This window comes from Etheostoma spectabile, unplaced genomic scaffold (genome assembly GCF_008692095.1).
Source record: "Etheostoma spectabile isolate EspeVRDwgs_2016 unplaced genomic scaffold, UIUC_Espe_1.0 scaffold00002163, whole genome shotgun sequence".
In the NCBI taxonomy this organism is placed as follows: Eukaryota; Metazoa; Chordata; class Actinopteri; order Perciformes; family Percidae; genus Etheostoma; species Etheostoma spectabile.
The window spans coordinates 14520-33200 of record NW_022602863.1 but is presented as its reverse complement, the minus strand read 5'-3'; the positions used below and the strand labels follow the sequence as shown (position 1 = coordinate 33200).

The following is an 18681-nucleotide window of genomic DNA, read 5'->3' as shown; positions in this document are numbered from 1 at the left end:
CTGACATAATGTGTGTTTTTGAAATTGTTTTTCATGACTAATCTTACATAGGTAGGCATATACATACATCTTCCAATCAAATGTTATATAGGATGACCCTATTATAGACGGTCAAAGATATGGAACAGTCTTCCCACTTTACTCATTGAGCTTTCTAAAGAACAGTTTAAATGGAGAGTCAAATTGTTGCTCCTAAGTTGTCTGAATTTCCATTGGGTTTGTGCTCTAAATGTAATTTTAAGTTGTTTTATACAAAGAATGTGTTTTTGTATTGTTTTTGTTTTTTTTTACATAACACATACATTGTTTTAAATTGTTAAATGTAATGGTTTTTATGAAGATTGCCACTTATTAAGCCCTTGGAGGTTTTTTGTCAATCGTCCATCACATCTTCTTTGTGTAACATATAATACTGTCTTATGTTTTGTTGTTGTGAAAATAAAATAAATCAAATCAAAATAGATAACCCACTTGACTTTGTTAGCTCACAGGTTGAGAGCTAGCTATAGACAAAGAGATATCATGGGTCATGTCAGTTGGCAACATTTTTACATACATCACATCACTGAACAATTGATCAAATTCCTCTTGAAATATTACCCCACTGCATATTCACTCAGTCAGACTACACTTTACAAAAGCTAAAGGCACTCTAACTGCCATTCACTGTGTCTTTAAAAACACTTTTCAAATAGACAATCTGAAAGCACAAACAGAGAGCATTGCCACACAGGTACATCTCCACTGTCTCTATTTTGTTTGTCAATCAGGAGAAGAGTACAATAGACAAGGTCATCCCACTCCTCTCCAATTTTACACAGTTTTCCGGCCCAATCAATACTCCCTACATGGCTAAATCAGAGAGGTTTATTCCAGTTGCCATATAATTGGAAGCTGTTAGCATGGATAACAGGACTGGAGTATCAATTTTGAGTGTGTGTGTGTGTGGTTGTGGTTGTGTGTGTGTGTGTGTGTGTGTGTGTGTGTGTGTGTGTGTGTGTGTGTTTTCATAACTAAGAAATAGCTTGCATTAAGCCCCGTCATAATAGCGTGCACTGTGGCCCATTCTAAACCAAACACCACTGAAAGAGATTTTAAAATGATGTGTATTATGGAAATCACTTAAGCTTTGGTGCTTCTAGAGTTAGAGTGGCAGAGTGTACTGAGTTACCAAGAAACTTTGCCAAGATGCACAAATTAAAAAATTAAAGCATTTACTCTTAAAGAAATAACAGTGAACAGGTAATTTCACATTTGGCCAAAACAGTACGGTCGTGTTTAGATCATGATATACCAAAGAATTTAGCATTGAGCAGCATTTAGACAGAACATCAAGCTATTTGTAAAATCCTTCCGTAAACCCAAACTTAAAAAGTGGCTTTGGAATGTGAATGAGAAATGGGGAGTTTCATTAAGGATTGTAGCTTGGGTCTCGATCACATGTATAGCTCGCCCTTTCTTTGACCTTATTACATTTTACAGATTTATTCAATCAATAATGTTACCAGTTTAGATGACTCTTCACGCAACGAGCTTCTGTGCTCACAGGCACTTTAAGAGTTATTACTGAGCTAATGGTGATCCGAAGAAAGAATAAAGCTTATTTTGTTTTCACAAATTCCTTGTTAAAAAACTTAACTTTTTATGCTGTGAGCCAGCACAACCTCCCGTAATCAGTGCTGTCATTAGTGCTTTATGAAAGGCAGGTGTGCTAAAAAGGTTAACCAGTTTGCTTCAAACATTACATCCATTGTGAGGCAATACCAAGTATGTTTACAACAGATGCCTAATAAGAGTCATTAAGGTGTTGTTTATTTTGAATTAGATCCAGGTAATTTTGAGTAAGATACAAATTAAGACCAGGTAAAGGCAAACATTTCAGATGTTTTAGAGTAACCTAAAAACACTAAAAAACATGTGACTGGCATGTAATCGATTATCTACGACAGGGATCTTCAACAATGCACGGGGCCTCAGAATAGTTTGTTAATTCTTTAAGATTTTATCAAAAATTAACATCAGTGAAAACAAATCCATATTTTGTTAGCAAATATAACCCCCCCCCCCCCACTGCCACTTGGCCTATAGGTAAGGTAGTCAGTAAGGTAGCCATCCACAGATACAGTTAATCCTAAGGATTCACTGTGCCACATCTATGTTGAAAGTGCTCATATTATGCTCATTTCAGGTTCATAATTGTACTTAAATGTTGTACCAGAATAGGTTTATGTGGTTTCATTTCAGAAAACACCACATATTTGTTCTGCTGCACATTGCTGCAGCTTCTCCTTTCACGCTGTGTATTGAGCTCTCGGTTTTGTGTTCCATCTTTGTTGGAGTCGCACTGCGCAGTAAGTACTGCTAGCTAGTCAGTTGCAGGGCATGAGTGAGTGCCATGCTAGCAGCTAGGCGAGCATTATAACGTGTGTTACAAAGTGACGCACGTTTGTCACGGAAGTAAAGGCTGGACTACGTTACAGCTGTTTGGAGCAGCTTGTGAACATTGGTTCTGTTGGAGATGGTAAGTCCCTTGGGGTGGAGGTTAGCGTTTTTTCAGTTTGTAAACCTATAACGTGCACAACAAAGATATACAACACAATAAAGGAAAGGGAAAAAGCCAAAAAGCATAATTTGAGCACTTTCACATTGGAACGTGATTCATAAAATCAGCCTACATTTATTAAGCTATTTTAACCCTTCTGTTGTCTTCGAGTCAAATTTGACCCCTTTCAAAAAGTTTCTATATCAGAAATTTGGGGTTCTATCAAACAAATTGTCCAAAAAAGTAAAGTGATGGTTTCCTACAATGCTCCTCACAAGTTAAAATGAATACTAAACTACTTTCATTGAATTTGTGAGGTTTTTTTGGTCTATTTTATATCATTTGTAAAAAAAAAAACAATTGGAAAAACTTTTTAAAAAGTGTAAAAAAAAGAGAGAAAAATGTCAAAGTGATAAAAATTTGAAAAGATGTAAAAAAAAAAAAAAGTAACAAAAATGTCAAAAAGTGACAACTGTAAAAAAAAAAAAACAGTCTTAAAGAAGATTTTGGTGAAAACCACAAAAATTTCAAAAGGCTAAGAAAAGCGACAAACGTTGAAAAAGTGACATGGGGGGGAATCCACAAAAGGGTCAAAAAAGACAACCATAACTGATAATAATTGATAAAAGGTTTTTCATTTTAAATTTTGAATACAAACATTTCCAGGGAAGATAACACAAGGTTAAAAGCTTAGTTTCTATGCAAAAAGGTGTATATATAAAGGCTTTAGGCCACCGACATGTTATAGTGGGCCCAGTTTAATATGCAACTAATTTTATACTTAATATGTGGTAGAGTGTTCCTGCTCCGTCTCTTTTTTAGTTAGTTAGGTCCTTGGCTTAAAACGTTGTAGACCCCTGATCTAAAGATGACATGACCATGACTTTCTAAGTTTGAATACAACCAATGAGTCTTGTAGCATGCCATCCTCTCTTTTCCTCTCCCTCTCCATCGTTCCTGTTGTCAAGCTTTGTCAGCTTTTGCCTTGAAAAGACAGATAAAACAGCCATGACTTGAAGAAAGAAAAATGTAAGACTATAATAGAAAAGATAAGTAATGTGACCTTGACATTTTGTTTCAGTGCAGTATATAAACACTTGAAAGAGTTTTTCTTTGTATCTTAATTGAGTGAAGGAAGAACGTTTTATGCCTTCATATAAAATGTCCTTATTAGGAAATGCATTTATTTTGTAGATAAACTAGCATGAACCTCATATCGGTGTGATCCTATCTTTAAATTACACTTCTGGGAGAGTGGGATTGTGTGTTTGGGCGTAATTACGGCCTTGTAGAACAACTTTGTTCAGAAGAGAACGAGCCAGACTGAATCATCTGGTCCTTGAGGTCACTTCTCTATCATACTACATTACTTACAAAGCGAGAGCATTCAGCTAACCTGGTAAGGACAATACCTCATCTCATCTCATTTCACCTCATCTCTCAGAGCTGCGAACTATGGAAACAGCAACACTGACAAACATAAAAATGACACGAGCTCTGAGTACAACCCTGTCATGGCTGTAAATGTTAATTGCTATGTATTCAAAACCGTTCCCTCATTGGCTCACTCACTATTCCCGCTGTGTCTTTTAACTGAAAACCTTAACGAAAACCTTTTTTCTTTTTGTCGGTCGCTTTGCTGCTTCTTCTTCTTTGGAAAAAACATGACTGAGGTGCATTGTGGTTTACGGGTGTGAAATTTAGAGTACATCGTATGGAAAAACACGACCGTGTTACATTGTGGTATATGGGAGTAAAATGTAGGGTACATCGTATGTTCAATCAAATTATCTGTGCATTGTGGGTATTTTATGGACTATATTGTGAATGAAATTAACTGCTTAGAAGTGAAACACCACTACAAGACGGCAATAGTGCACTATTTTCGTGAAAGGAAAATGTTTTGAACACACCTTGGGTTAATCTCCAGGTCTACTTTGATGTTTTTTGCTTCTCAAATCAAGATATTTGCTCCCTAGAGGCACCTTAACAAGTTAAATGGTGATAATGATTCCTGCAGCCCAACAGATTCGTTATGGCCACCATCTTGTCAGGCATCTCATTTCTGGATTTAATCCAAAGGAAACTTAATCCCCCATTCCTCATTTTAAGAGTTAATTGCAAATCACAGTGTCACTTTTCATGGTGCTGCAACAGTCCCTTGAGTGCAGCTCGTCTAATTATCTGTTGGCTGGTGATTTATTTGGTCACTTCTTTTCTCCTTTCCGTCCCATGCTAGCGTCGTTCATTACACTCCCTCATTCCCTCTCCCCACTTCACCCCACTTCATCATTCTGCTTATCCTATATCCTCGCTCTTCTCATCTTTCCATCTCCCCTCCTCGCGCCATGTTCTGCCTCTCTCTCTCTCTCTCTCTCTTGCTTCCTCTCCAGAGCAGGAATGATCTGGTTTGCCATGCCAGGGCTCAAAAATGAAGCTGCTGCCCTAGAAAAGCCATATTAATATTGACTTTGGGATTAGATGCTGCTCCGAGACACACAGCAGTGACAAATGTATGTACCAGCTTGAGCTAACCAAGCCCAATAACAGCACATATAGATCAATGGCTTTGACTGAGAGCTGGGAGATACTTTGCAGACAGATTGTAGATATGGGTAAATAATATTTCAAATGTACTCATCATGGAATGTTTAAATGATCTGTTGACATGTGTTTGTAGTAAATAACTGACCAGGATAGCCAGTTTGGAGCATGTCTAAGTGCATAGTAAGATGTGTTAATAAACAGGAAAGTAGCACTGTGGCTCCCCAAAGAATTGGTTCATCCATCTGATTGTCAATGGCATTGACAAGCTGTCTGCCTGCTCCTGCTCTACCACCCCGACCTCCCTTAACCTCCTCGGTACAATCTGACAGCCAAGATGTGCCTTTCTCATGGAGAGGTGTGTGCATCTGTCTGTCTGCCATTGCGTTTAACTGCATCTACATTTGAGGATTGCTGTGCCAGTTACCCGGCTGACGTACATAGGCAGTCAGAGAGGAGTTTCCTCTGTCTGTCATCCCCACGTTTCAACTGTCAGTCTGTGTCCATCTGGAGCCCTTAGAGCAACCGTGCATGTCTTCTCTCCATCACAAAGATGGTCTCTGCCTGCTAAACCCGCTCATGCGGTTATAGCTTGATGTGTTATATATTAAAGAACTGCAAACTATAGTATGTATGCATCTCATGAAGCAAATCCTAATTGAAGCTCCACCATAATGTTTTTATGTAAATGAACAACTAAAAATCTACTCCGCACGCTTGCTTAAATCCACTGATTGAAGAACCAAAACATAATGAAAAACACATGCATGTCCAGACTTTGGGTATGTGGACAAACCAGCTGACTCTTAAATATAATTAAAATATGGAATCCCTGGTAATTTCATTGGCTACAGAAAACAGACATGCTACTATACTATACTGTAGATTTTTGACATTTGGGATCGTTCTTTACCATTTACTGTGGGCTGATAATCAGAGTATAGGAGAAACGGAGTTTCGGCAACATTTTTATATTACGTACTGTAACCTTTTTTAAATGGACAATTTGTTATGGCCCAGCTGACCAACCGCATTGTCAAAGTAATTTTCACAAAAATGGCCTACAACAGACTATGAAGTTGTAAAACTTTATTGTGCAAATTGTGAGCAATGCTTAAATGCAGATTGTAAATTTCTCCCAAATTGCGTATATATTGGAAGTTCAACAGGGATTTTAGATGCTGATGAATGGGTTACGGTTAGCCCTGTCAGATTTGGAAGACCGACAGGGCTTTTTCATGCTGATGAATGTGTCCAAAATGTATCTGCACCCCAGATTAGTTGACAACACCAGCAGCCGTTAAAGGAAATTCATCTGAAGGCTCTTCTGTAGTTGCTTCTAGCGGTTTATGCTTTGAGCCGGTGCCTCTTTCAACCTTTGGTATCTGCCAAAGTTGATCAATCAGCGTGCTGTGCGCAGTTTGCTAACTTCTTTTTAGATTTTTTTGGGTAAGAAAGTTAAAAACATTCAAAGATTTCTGCCTATAGAAACAATGGCCTTAAAAAGTATCCTGCTGCTGCTTTATGTGACGATCTCACCAGAGACGTCTGCTGTAGAAATGTAATTCCCTACATCTTTATTCAGGGACAAAACTGCAAAACAGCTGGTGAAAATTAGATTAAACATCTGGGGCCTATTTCACAAAACCAATTTGCGAGTATTGCTTACATGCAGATTGCAAATGGTGGCGTTGTCACGTTTCACAAATGATTGCCCCTTCTTGCATGCTCATGCAAGAGTTACCAGTATGGCGTTTGTTTGGTTTAGAGAAATGTGTTGAAATTAACATGAGAGCAAATTCTCATGTTGCACATTGCATCTTGCATGCTGCACATTTGGTAAAACCTGCCCCTCCCTTACCTATCAAATCTGAAAGATTTGAATATTCGGCAGAAGCAATCAGTGGCTCGCAAAAAATGACACCAGGCTTGGTAGAGGAGATGATATAGCTCCACTTTCTTGACACCAGTGTGGTTTGTAGCAGTTGCAGGATGCAAAAGCACATGAAACGTAGACATGAGGAGGTGCAGCTTGCTTGGAAATCTGAATCCGTCATTCAAAGATCATCCTCCACCCTGGCTCTTTGAATTCATAGCTTGAATCTCGTGAGGCAACATGGCCATATCCACATAACTTTATACACAGACACACCAGTATGAAAAGGTTCTGCTGCTGTGCAGCTGCTTATCTAAAAATGCATCAAACTCCCTATGCATGGGTGCCTGGATTACTTAGTTGGTAATGCAAGCACCATGTATAGAGGTTTAGTCCTCGGCGCAGCATGCCCAGCTTCGACTTTGACCTGTGGTCCTTTGCTGCATGTTGTTCCCTCCTCTCTCTCCCTTTTCATATCTTCAGCTTTCCTGTCAAAATAAAGGCCGACAAAGAAATAAACTCCCTATGTGTGAGGGATGTGGAATGTGGAATGGAATTGTAATGCCGCCAAGTCAGTCAATTTCCAATTAAGCCATGCTCCTCAGTCATTCATAATTCTTTTTAGCATGTCAGCGGCTTTTTAATCTTTTCATACAGAAGGTGTGCTTAACCCATGTACCCTCTGTGAAAAATGTCAACGAGTGCGAGAAGAATTCATTAAAAACGACAATGGGTCTGATGGCTAATGTTGAAATTTTCCCAGCGCAAAATCTAGTTCATTTGTTTTAATTTAATCAAGGCGCTCAAATCAGGATGGCAGATCCACTGAGGTTCAACCCACTCATTTACAGCTCAAAAACTCCAGAGATTTATAGCACCCCTTTACTTCACCTTATGAATAATGTATTACTTAATCTCTGTAACCAAGCCAGGGCAACTTTAACTGGTATTGGATTCTACAGTATTGTGTTAAGTTGTAAAACCCAAATGCTGTTCATATATTTAACTTTTTATCCTAGGTAGCATATCTTTTTTTTTTTTTTGTCCAACTGTTTTGTTGGACTGGAAATTTCAGAGAGATTGCCACAGATGAAGTAGTACTCAACTCTAGGGAGATAAGGAGGCCTGGGTTTTGAAGTTAGTTTGCTCAGTATGGAGAATGGGATTGAGCATATCTGGTGGGGGCTTACATCACAGTCGTACCATCTTCCTCGATACAGCGATTGATTGAAGTGCCCATATTATGAAAAAAATCCTTTTTGGGGGGATTTGGGTTATTTTGTGTCTCTGGTGCTTCCACGCGCATACAAACTCTCCTGGGGAACTGTTCAAAATCTCCACGGCTTTCTATGGAACTAGCAGAGACAAGGTGGCTAACCCAGCTAATCCTGCCTTGTACTGACCAAAGTAGGAAAAACAGTAGCTAGATCTATCATTACCTAGCTACTGCACATGCGCAAGTTGCAAAACAGATGGTAAAGAAGTGAGATGTCTCACTCTGTAGCTACAACAGAGACCTAAACACACAGCGTGAAAACAGGATCTGCGGCCAAGGACTACAGACCCGTGGCACTGACCTCCCACATTATGAAGACCCTGGAGAGACTGGTTCTGGAACAGCTGCGGCCCATGGTGAGACCTCTCCTGGACCCCCTCCAGTTCGCCTACCAGCCCCGGTTGGGAGTTGAGGACGCCATCATCTTCCTGCTCAACCGCATCTACGCCCACCTGGACAGGCCGGCAAGCACGGTGAGGGTCATGTTTTTTGACTTCTCCAGTGCTTTCAACACCATCCGGCCGGCCCTGCTGGGTGAGAAGCTGACAGCGATGAAGGTGGATCCCCCCTCGTGTCCTGGATTGTTGACTACCTGACTGGCAGACCACAGTATGTGCGCCTGCAACACTGTGTATCAGACAGAGTGGTCAGCAACACCGGGGCCCCGCAGGGGACTGTCCTCTCTCCCTTCCTCTTCACCATCTACACCACAGACTTCAACTACCACACAGAGTCCTGCCATCTTCAGAAGTTTTCTGATGACTCTGCTGTGGTTGGATGTATCAGCGAGGGGGATGAGGCTGAGTACAGAGCTGTGGTGGGGGACTTTGTCACATGGAGTGAGCAGAACCATCTCCAGCTCAATGTGACAAAGACCAAGGAGCTGGTGGTGGATCTAAGGAGAGCCAAGGCAGCAGTGAGCCCTGTTTCCATCCAGGGGGTCAGTGTGGACATCGTGGAGGACTACAAATACCTGGGAGTGCACTTGGACAATAAACTGGACTGGGCCAAGAACACTCAAGCCCTCTACAGGAAGGGCCAAAGCCGTCTCTATTTTCTGAGGAGGCTGAGGTCCTTCAACATCTGCAGGACGATGCTGAAGATGTTTTATGAGTCTGTGGTGGCCAGTGCTATCCTCTTTGCTGTTGCATGCTGGGGCAGCAGGCTGAGGGTAGCGGACGCCAACAGACTCAACAAACTGATTCGCAAGGCCAGTGACGTCGTGGGGGTGGATCTGGACTCTCTGTCGGGGGTATCAGATAGGAGGATGCTGTCCAAACTACATGCCATCTTGGACAATGTCTCGCACCCACTCCATGGCTTGTTGCTCAATCACAGGAGCACTTTCAGTGACAGACTCATTCTCCCAAAATGCACTACAGAGCGCCACAGGAAGTCATTCCTGCCTGTGGCCATCAAACTTTTTAACTCCTCCCTCTAAGTGTCTGACACACACACACACACACACACACACACACACACACACACACACACACACACACACACACACACACACACACACACACACTTAGAGAGGTTGAAACTGGACAATATTATCTGTATTATCTGTTTTGTGCAATAACACTGGCCTGACATGTGTGCAATCTCAAATACAACAATTATTATTATTATTATTATTATTATTATTTAACTTTTCAACATTCCAAATCCTTAATTATGTGAATTATGTAAATAATGTATAATAACATTCCTTTATGTAAATACCGTACGTATCCAATTCCTTATATTTCTTTATTTCTTGTATTTCTACTCTATTTATAATATTGTGCAACTACAACACAGAGTTTCCCTTCGGGGATCAATAAAGTATTTCTGATTCTGATTCTGATTCTCTGGCAATGTGCAGTACAACAAAAATATGGTGTTTTTTGAAAATGAAACCATGTAAACCTATTCTGGTACAACCCCAAAATACAATTATGAACCTGAAAATGAATATAATATACGCGCTTTAAGCTCTCCAGATTGGGTTTTCATTGGCCCGGTGCCCATCCTGGGGCCAAAATACACCTGCACTGCCTGTCAACTACTAAAGTTATGACATCATGAGGCCCCTCATAAGGCACCTCCATTGTTTTGAATTGAAGGCACATCAATTTCATGGGCTCCACTGCCCAGCGGATGATTTGTGAGTGCTATTATCCCCTGAAATCGCTCCGGAAAATGGCTGCAGTGTGAAGACAGGAATTGGTGACGGGGGGGTGTTGGTAAGAGCAAGGTCAGAGTTTATAGGGGGAAAAAAGGGAAAATTTCATGTTTCCATAAAGAAAATGTAATTTCAAAGTTTCTTTTGGAAACATGAAAGCACTTCATAAATATGACATCCAGCAAACACTAACAGACTTATGGCAGAGAAGAAGAAGAGGAGAAAATAGAAAGAGTGAGAGCAAGATGGGGGGAAAGACTGACCAATAACCTAGTTAGAAAATCAGCATGCAAGCACTTCATCTTTTTCCTCTCGTAGCAGCAGTGAGAACAGGTCCTGTCCTGCTGACAGCGAGGTTTTCATTTCCAAGCTTGACTAATTCATTATGAGTGCCAGAACTCTCCGTTGTTATAACCTTCATCAGAAAAAACGGCTGACTATTTTAAATAATATTTTCAAATTTAAACACAGTGGAGTTAAAAGCAACATGCTGTTTTTTAGAAAATTCAATTCCCGTCCCTCTTAGTACGAGCTGTTTAACTTATCTGCAGCCTCCACCAATTTAGCAACAAAATAAACAGATTGCTGATACGAAATGCTCATTAATCTAGTCCATGCAGCAATTCTTGAACCTGCAATGAACCTGTCCACCATCTATTTTCTTTTCACGAGTTTACTCTCCTTTCAAAAAGTCAAAGTCGTGCAGGGAACAAAAATGTGAATCTCTTTGGAGGAAAGCATCGCTGCGTGCTTTCATAAGACCAGCTGCCTGAACACAATACTTGGTCAAATGTTAAAGTTATCAGCGGAGTGCAGAAGTGAAGAAGCCTCTTCACCGCTCTGCTTTCCACACCTGCACTGAAGGATTTCAATTCACTGGCAAGCCCTCTATGGCAGCGCAAAGCCATTCTGCTACGTTGTGATAAAACATAACAAACAAAAAAAAGAAGTTAAATAATCAATTCCAAAGAAATGGCTGGCTATTAATCTAAAGCAGACTATAGGATGGTACCTCCCAGGGGATTGCAAGATGATTTGCAGAGGGATTTAGGAGATTCACAGTTGGTGAAAAAGTTAACTGCCAATATTTTAGTAAATCTAAATATTTCGTAATGTTTTCAATTATTGTTCAATGTGTGCAATGAATATGTGCAACCTTGAGTCTTTGTCCATAATTATATAATAAAATTGTCTGCAAATGGGAGAAATTATTCTCTTCTATTTCAGTCGCTGTGGACATGATTTTCTTTGATAATGATGCCGAAACAAAAGTAAGACTCATAGAGAAACTGTAATGGCGACTTTAGAAATTTTTGTCTTTTGAGAAGATAATTGTGTCAGGGTTTAATGAAAGAAAGTAAACCTGGAAACATCCATCGTCAGTTTTATTCGTTGCTGGTTAGAAGAGGGAGGAATGGATGCTCAGCAAGATGGCTGCCAGGAGTTTTGTCTGAGAACTTGGCCTCTTGGAATCCAACAAAAATCTATTGAATCCTTCCTGGTATTACAGAATTTAGTGGTTAATTGATTCAAGTTGTATTTCAGTTAAATTGTGTCTCAATTTTGTGGACAATATTCCTAGTATCTGCTGAGCTTGGGCTGCAGCCCAAGTTGATGGGCTTTTGGGCCTACTAGGACTCTGAAAAACAACTCCGTCACTATCATCATTCGCAACTTTCACCAACTTCATCGACATTTGCAACTTTCATCAACTTCCGGTACATCCTGGTAAGACACATTATGCCGCCTAAAAATGCTAAAACATCTCCGTGTGAGGAGGATGGCGTTGTGACGATGAGTGTACTCTCCCAATTAATGGAGCAGCAGAGAGGGATCTATAAAGAGATGCTACTGCAACAACAAGATAACTTTAAATGTTTCATTCAGTTGATCATGGATGGAACTAACAAAAGATTGGATGGTGTTATCAGAGATGTACAGGAGCTGAAGACTAGCTTGGAATTTACCCAAACAAAGTTTGAAGAGGAGAAGATGGGATGCACTGAGATTGAGTCAAAGATAAGGGCACTTGAGGCAAACATAACTACTTCTAAACAGAAAATGGATGCAATGTTCAACAAGCTGGACTACATTGAAAACCAGAGCAGGAGAACAAATATTTTAATTGATGGCATTGCTGACGAGAAAGGAGAGAAGTGGGGTGAATCAGAGAAAAAGGTGCGAGAGATGTTCTCAAAGAACTTGGGATTAGATGGAATAAATATTGACATTGAGCGTGCTCAGAGACTTGGCCAGTTTCAGGAGAATGGAAGGCCAAGGAAAATTGTTGTCAAACTTCTTCGCCTTAAAGATAGAGAGCTAATTCTTTCTTCTGCTAAGAAATTAAAGGGCACTAAGATCTACATTAACGAAGATTTCTCTGAAGCTGTGCAACTAAGGAGGAAGGAGTTGTGGCCGAAGATGAAAGCTGCCAGAGAGAAAGGGGATAAGGCGAGTTTGAAGTATGATAAACTGATTATCACCCCAAGGGATGGACAAAGTCAGTTGTCAGCCTAATGAGCTTTAATGCTCAATTTTAAATGTTTGTGAATATGTATGTGTCTGTGTGCATGATTATATGTATGCAGCCTACTTGATGAAGTTAAAATAACTCAGGAAATAAGATATTCTACTAGATTATAATTTAGAATTTATTTAACTTTAATTAAGATGACCAGAATAAATAAATTACCTAAAGGTTTAATACTTGCACATATTAATATATGTAGTCTAAGGAACAAAATTCAAGACCTGTCTTTATTTTTACAATTGAATAAAATAGACATACTTATGATTTCTGAAACTCATCTGGATAACTTCATAGATAATTCAGAAGTGGATATAGGGGGGTTTTCAATTTACAGAAATGATAGAAACAGATTTGGAGGAGGTGTAGCCATTTATATAAGAGATCATTTTCCTGTTAAAATGAGACATGACTTAATGATTGATGATGTTGAAGTATTATGGGTACAGGTACATCTTCCACATTTGAAACCTATAATTCTTGGTTGTTGTTATAGGCCACCTAGTGCCAGGATACAGTATGTTAATGATTTATGTAATATGATAGACAAGGTGACTGAGGAAAACAGAGAGATATATTGGTTGGGAGATTTAAATATTGATTGGCTGTCTGATATTTGTCCTTTGAAAAACAAGCTTAAAATCATGGCTGACACTTGTGGTTTATCTCAATTAATGGATCAACCGACGAGAATTTCTAGTAACAATACAGGATTTTTAACTTCAAAATGTATTGATCACATTTATACTAATAATCCTGATATGTGCTCAATACCTATTTCTGTAACAGTTGGCTTTAGTGATCACAACTGTATTGCTGTCTCTAGGAAAGCTAAGCTACCTAGAGCCTGTCCTAAAATTATTATGAAAAGATCTTATAGGGTATTTAATGAGGAGTGTTTTTTAAATGAATTGGATAATATTAAATGGAACTTGATAAGTGACATTGATGATGTTGATGCATCCCTTAATTTATTTATGGATTATTTTATGGGAGTTGTTAACAAGCATGCTCCATTAAAGAAATTTACAGTTAAAGCCAAAAGTGCTCCTTGGGTTGATACAGAGTTAAGGAGCTTAATGAATCAAAGGGAAGAGGCTAAAAAGGTTGCGGTTAATTCTGACTCTCCTATGGACAAAAAATCTTATTGTATTTTAAGGAATCAGGTGACCAAGGTGAATAGAGTGAAAAAGAAAGAATATTTTAAGAAGAGAATTGAAGATAGTGGTACTGATAGTAAGAGAATGTGGAATGTACTCAATGAAATCATGGGGAAAAAATATACTTGTACTTCTTTTGTTGAATTTAATGGTGTTTATTTGACTAAGCCAATACAGATTGCAAATTATTTTAATGATTATTTTGTTAATAAGATTGCTAATTTTAGAGAGACGATGAAATACACTGTGGATTACAACTCAGTTGATCTTATTGAAAGGTGTATTATGAAAGATAAAAGGTGCAGTTTTGAATTTCATCAGGTTAATGTTGTGCAGGTGGAAAGGTTGTTGCGATCTGTGACTGTTGGGGGGTCTGCTGGTACAGACAACCTGGATAGTCGGCTGTTGAAGTTATCAGCTGGACATATTTCTAAACCTATCTGTCACATTTTCAACAGATGTTTGATTAGTGGTGTTTGTCCAAAACTTTGGAAGGAGGGTAAGATAATTCCTTTACCCAAAGACACAAAATCAACTTTCTGTGGTTCAAATAGTAGGCCTATTAGCATCTTGCCTATTTTAAGTAAATTATTGGAAAAGATTGTATTTGAGCAAGTGCAAGATTACTTTTCGAACAATGATTTGACTACGATGTTTCAGCATGCTTATAGACGTGGTCATTCCACCTGCACTGCAATGACACAAATGTCGGATAGCTGGCTAACATCTATTGACAACTCAATGCTTGTGGGTACACTACTACTAGACTTCAGTGCTGCCTTTGATGTGATTGACCATGAAATTTTGATTTCTAAACTTATTAGTTATGGTTTTACTTTCTCTGCAATCAAGTGGTTTAAGAGCTATTTGTCTGAGAGGTCGCAAAGAGTTTATTTTAATGGTGCTTTATCTAGTAGCAAGTCCCTGGACTGTGGTGTTCCACAAGGAAGTTGCCTTGGACCTTTGTTATTTTCAATTTTTACAAATGATGTGCCGTATATACTCAGTAAGGCTAAATTGACTATGTTTGCTGATGATACTACTCTTTATTATGCAGCCCCTACGTGTCTACAGATTAATCAGGTTATGTCTAGTGAGATTAGCAAATTGTATAATTGGATCAAAACAAATAAACTTGTCCTAAATATTTCAAAAACTGTGAGTATAATATTCGGTTCTAAGTATAGATTATCTGACAATCCCAAAATTGATATACATGTAAATGGTCAAAATGTACAGCAAGTGAAAAAGGTGAAGCTTTTGGGACTTTGGCTTGATTCCACATTGTCATGGTCGGATCATGTTAACAATGTTGTTACTAAAATGGGTAGAGCGTTGGCAGTTGTTCGTAAATGTGCACAGTTTTTAAAATTACAGTTGTTTAGGCGTGTTGTTTGTTCATTGGTTTTGTGTCATTTGGATTATTGTTCTGTTGTATGGTCTGCGGCATCAAGCAGTCATTTAAAAAAATTACAAGTTGCACAAAATAAGGCTGCAAGACTGGTTCTTGGTTGTTCTTCGAGAACCAGGGTTGCAGAGATGCATGAACGTCTGGCTTGGTTGGAGGTCAGGAATAGACTATCTGTTAATATGTTAGTATATTTTCATGGAATTATTAATACTGGGATTCCTAAATTTTTTTATGATAATATAACTTATTGTTCAGACATTCATTCACATTATACAAGAGGGGTGAATAGTCGACAGATTTCTTTACCACTACCTAAATCTGACTGTATGAAGAGGACTGTGTTTTATAGGTCAATTGTGTATTGGAACAATCTTCCAGTTGGGATTCGGGACAAAAAGGGAAAAACTGGTTTTAAAAAAAGACTTAGATTACATTTGTTTTCGATATTATAATATTGTCTGGATTGGTTGAGTGAGGTTGTATCATGTGCTATATTATTCTTTATTATATTTAGTTTGTTAGTATTTTTTGCATTCTCAGTTTTGTTTGTGAATTTATATATGATATATTTGTGAGTAATTTTTGTTGTATTATTGTCTTTTGGATGTATTGTTTGGACCCCAGGAAGACTAGCTGTCGTCTTGGCGTCAGCTAATGGGGATCCTTTTGAAATAAAATAAAATAAAAATAAGGCATAGGCAATGTGTGCAGAGGGTATAACGTCGCACCTGCAGGTGTTAATTATTTGGTTACTCTTTTGTGGTTAAGATTTGTGTTAATGTTATGGAACATATCCTAAAAGTTGTCAAACTATGTTAAATAAGAGGGGGGGGGATTATGATGTTAAAGGGATGATAAAATGAGAAAAAAATGCAGTGTATATTTGGTCAGACTAAGCTGAGAGTTAATAACAAATATTGTGCAGTACAATCATCCACAAACAGTTCTGTTGGCACTTTTTGCTACACCCTCTGTCACAGAGAAACCGACAACTAGACAGCTAAGGAAAGAGAGCTATATATCAAGTGAAAGCTAACTTGTGAGACAGCAACTGCTAGCCTTAGCCAATGCTAAATTAACTTATTGATTTTTCCCTAGCCGTTATTTGTAATTGAAAAATATCCGTCTTGGTAATTCAGGTTCCTTATTCCACATAACTGAATGAGGAATTGGCAATCCAATCTTGATGGAGTGAAAAAACATCAACATCCAAACTCTCGCTAAAGCTAACTAGCTTAAAACAACAGTCTGCCAGCTCAGCTTTTGACTGTAGTGGAATCCATGGGATTTGGTGTGATTAAGATACCTACTGATAAACCTTATTTAAACACATTGAATTCAATTAGTGGTAGCTTTTTTATATATATATATATTTATACTAATTGAAGACAGAAAGACACATTACAGAGATGCTTTCATTTTCTTTGACAAGAAAAACCTCTGCTGTACCTAACACCAGCATCTAATAAGGGATTTATAGGCTTGATTTGAAACGCTGCTCAAGTTCACACTTTCTCTTACGTTAATCCACCAATAGGATTATGGTGATCAGGAGTAGCATAAATGTACCGCTCAGCTGTCCTCAAACCTTAGGAATGTCCCACAAATTACTGAAAGTATGTGCAAGATGAATGTCAAATTTACAAGAAGAAATGACAAACAGAATTTTGAGAGAGCTAATAATTTCCACAAATGTCTACTTAACCCATATTTGCTGTGCTATTCTTTGTAGAAATATCTCCTCCGTTTGACTTTTTGTAAAAAGCAATATACACTCAAAAAAAAATCATCCATTGTGAATGTAATTACAGCTCTAGCAGGGAATGTCATGCTACTACTTGAGAGTGAAAAGAAGCCACCAAAGCTGCAATGTGATTCTCTCGATTCCACCTCTTGACTGGAGGTTTCAGATGCGGTCCCTGACATGCATGATTGAAATCCCCAATGGCATTATATGAAAGGACCAGCCAGTTGCCATCAAGATTATTATTAAATCAAAGCACAATGGCAAAGCTAACCTTTATATGATCCTTACCAAGTGTTTGTTCAAATCCACATCTTTTTGGGGAAGCCTTGTCCTAAACATTTTGACCCAATCTTTTTCACCCTTTTGTCAAAATTCCAAGCTCTGCCAAGGAAGTGATACTAAAGTGGAGATCAACAGTTTGTTTCAATAACATTGATTTGAAAGGAATTTCGGGTGTTGGGGCAAATACTAAATTGTATGCTCAGTAAAAGTTACATAAAAAGACACTTGAAGTTTGAACATTTTTTGGACCATTTTAAATCCCCGACTCTTTTAATAATAAACATATTTGAGAACATGTACATAAAACATTAATCTCAGGCAAGTACTTTTCCTATCTGCAAAAACTCACAAGCACACATTGGTTCACAGCCCAAAAGGTACAACAAATAAAATCATGTTTGTTTTCATTGTTCACTCAGTGACAGCCTAACACAATGAACATGCAGTTGTTAAACTCAAAAAGGAGCATTACTTCAGAAAAAAACAAAAATCCAACCTATTGTGAGATTGTCGGCGGCAACATCAAAGAGATTAATCAGTGAATATCTTGTCAGGGTAAATGTCTGCTTGAAGCCTGGTGAAAAAAACATAAGCAGCTCCAAGTGCAGTGAAGCCTCAAACTATTATAATATCATCATGTTCTGATGGTATCTGGACAGAGATCTCCCAGTGTTATTTAAAGAGATTAGTAAACAGGATTCTTTGATATTTTTGATGATTTTTCAACTGGAAAGCCTCAGCAATATGTATCCTGGTCACAAATCTTCAAAAAAGAAAAGAAAATATCTAAGGAATCCATATCAACAAAACATATGTTAAGAAAACGTACAATTGGGCAATGTATTGCTATCTAGTTAGCTTCAAAAATAGTATAGTTTTGGTTCTGGCTATAAGTCTGAGAAATTGGAAAGAATGCTGGGACAAGAACTGAACAATGAAAACAAAGATTTAATGGAACAGGTTGATGACAAAAGCAGGACCTTCAGAGATTTCTAAAAGAAAGTGAGGAGGTTAGGAGGGTTCAGGAGGAAAGAAAGTAATCACTCTATGACTGCTACACACAACAGTGAGATGTGGAAATATTTAATCCACACAAAAACGTTTGACATTGTACTCATCTAAGACAATAAATACTTGAAGTGGTACCAA

The 18681-nt window shown here is 38.4% G+C and overlaps 1 long non-coding RNA gene across 1 annotated transcript; it reads left to right on the top strand.

The window, feature by feature from the left end:
• The first annotated feature begins 2238 nt into the window (after positions 1-2238).
• On the top strand, positions 2239-10645 carry LOC116675693 (uncharacterized). Its single transcript, XR_004328509.1, has 3 exons — positions 2239-2319; positions 9049-9052; positions 10635-10645. It is a non-coding gene; the product is annotated as an uncharacterized LOC116675693 (long non-coding RNA).
• Positions 10646-18681: the final 8036 nt, after the last annotated feature.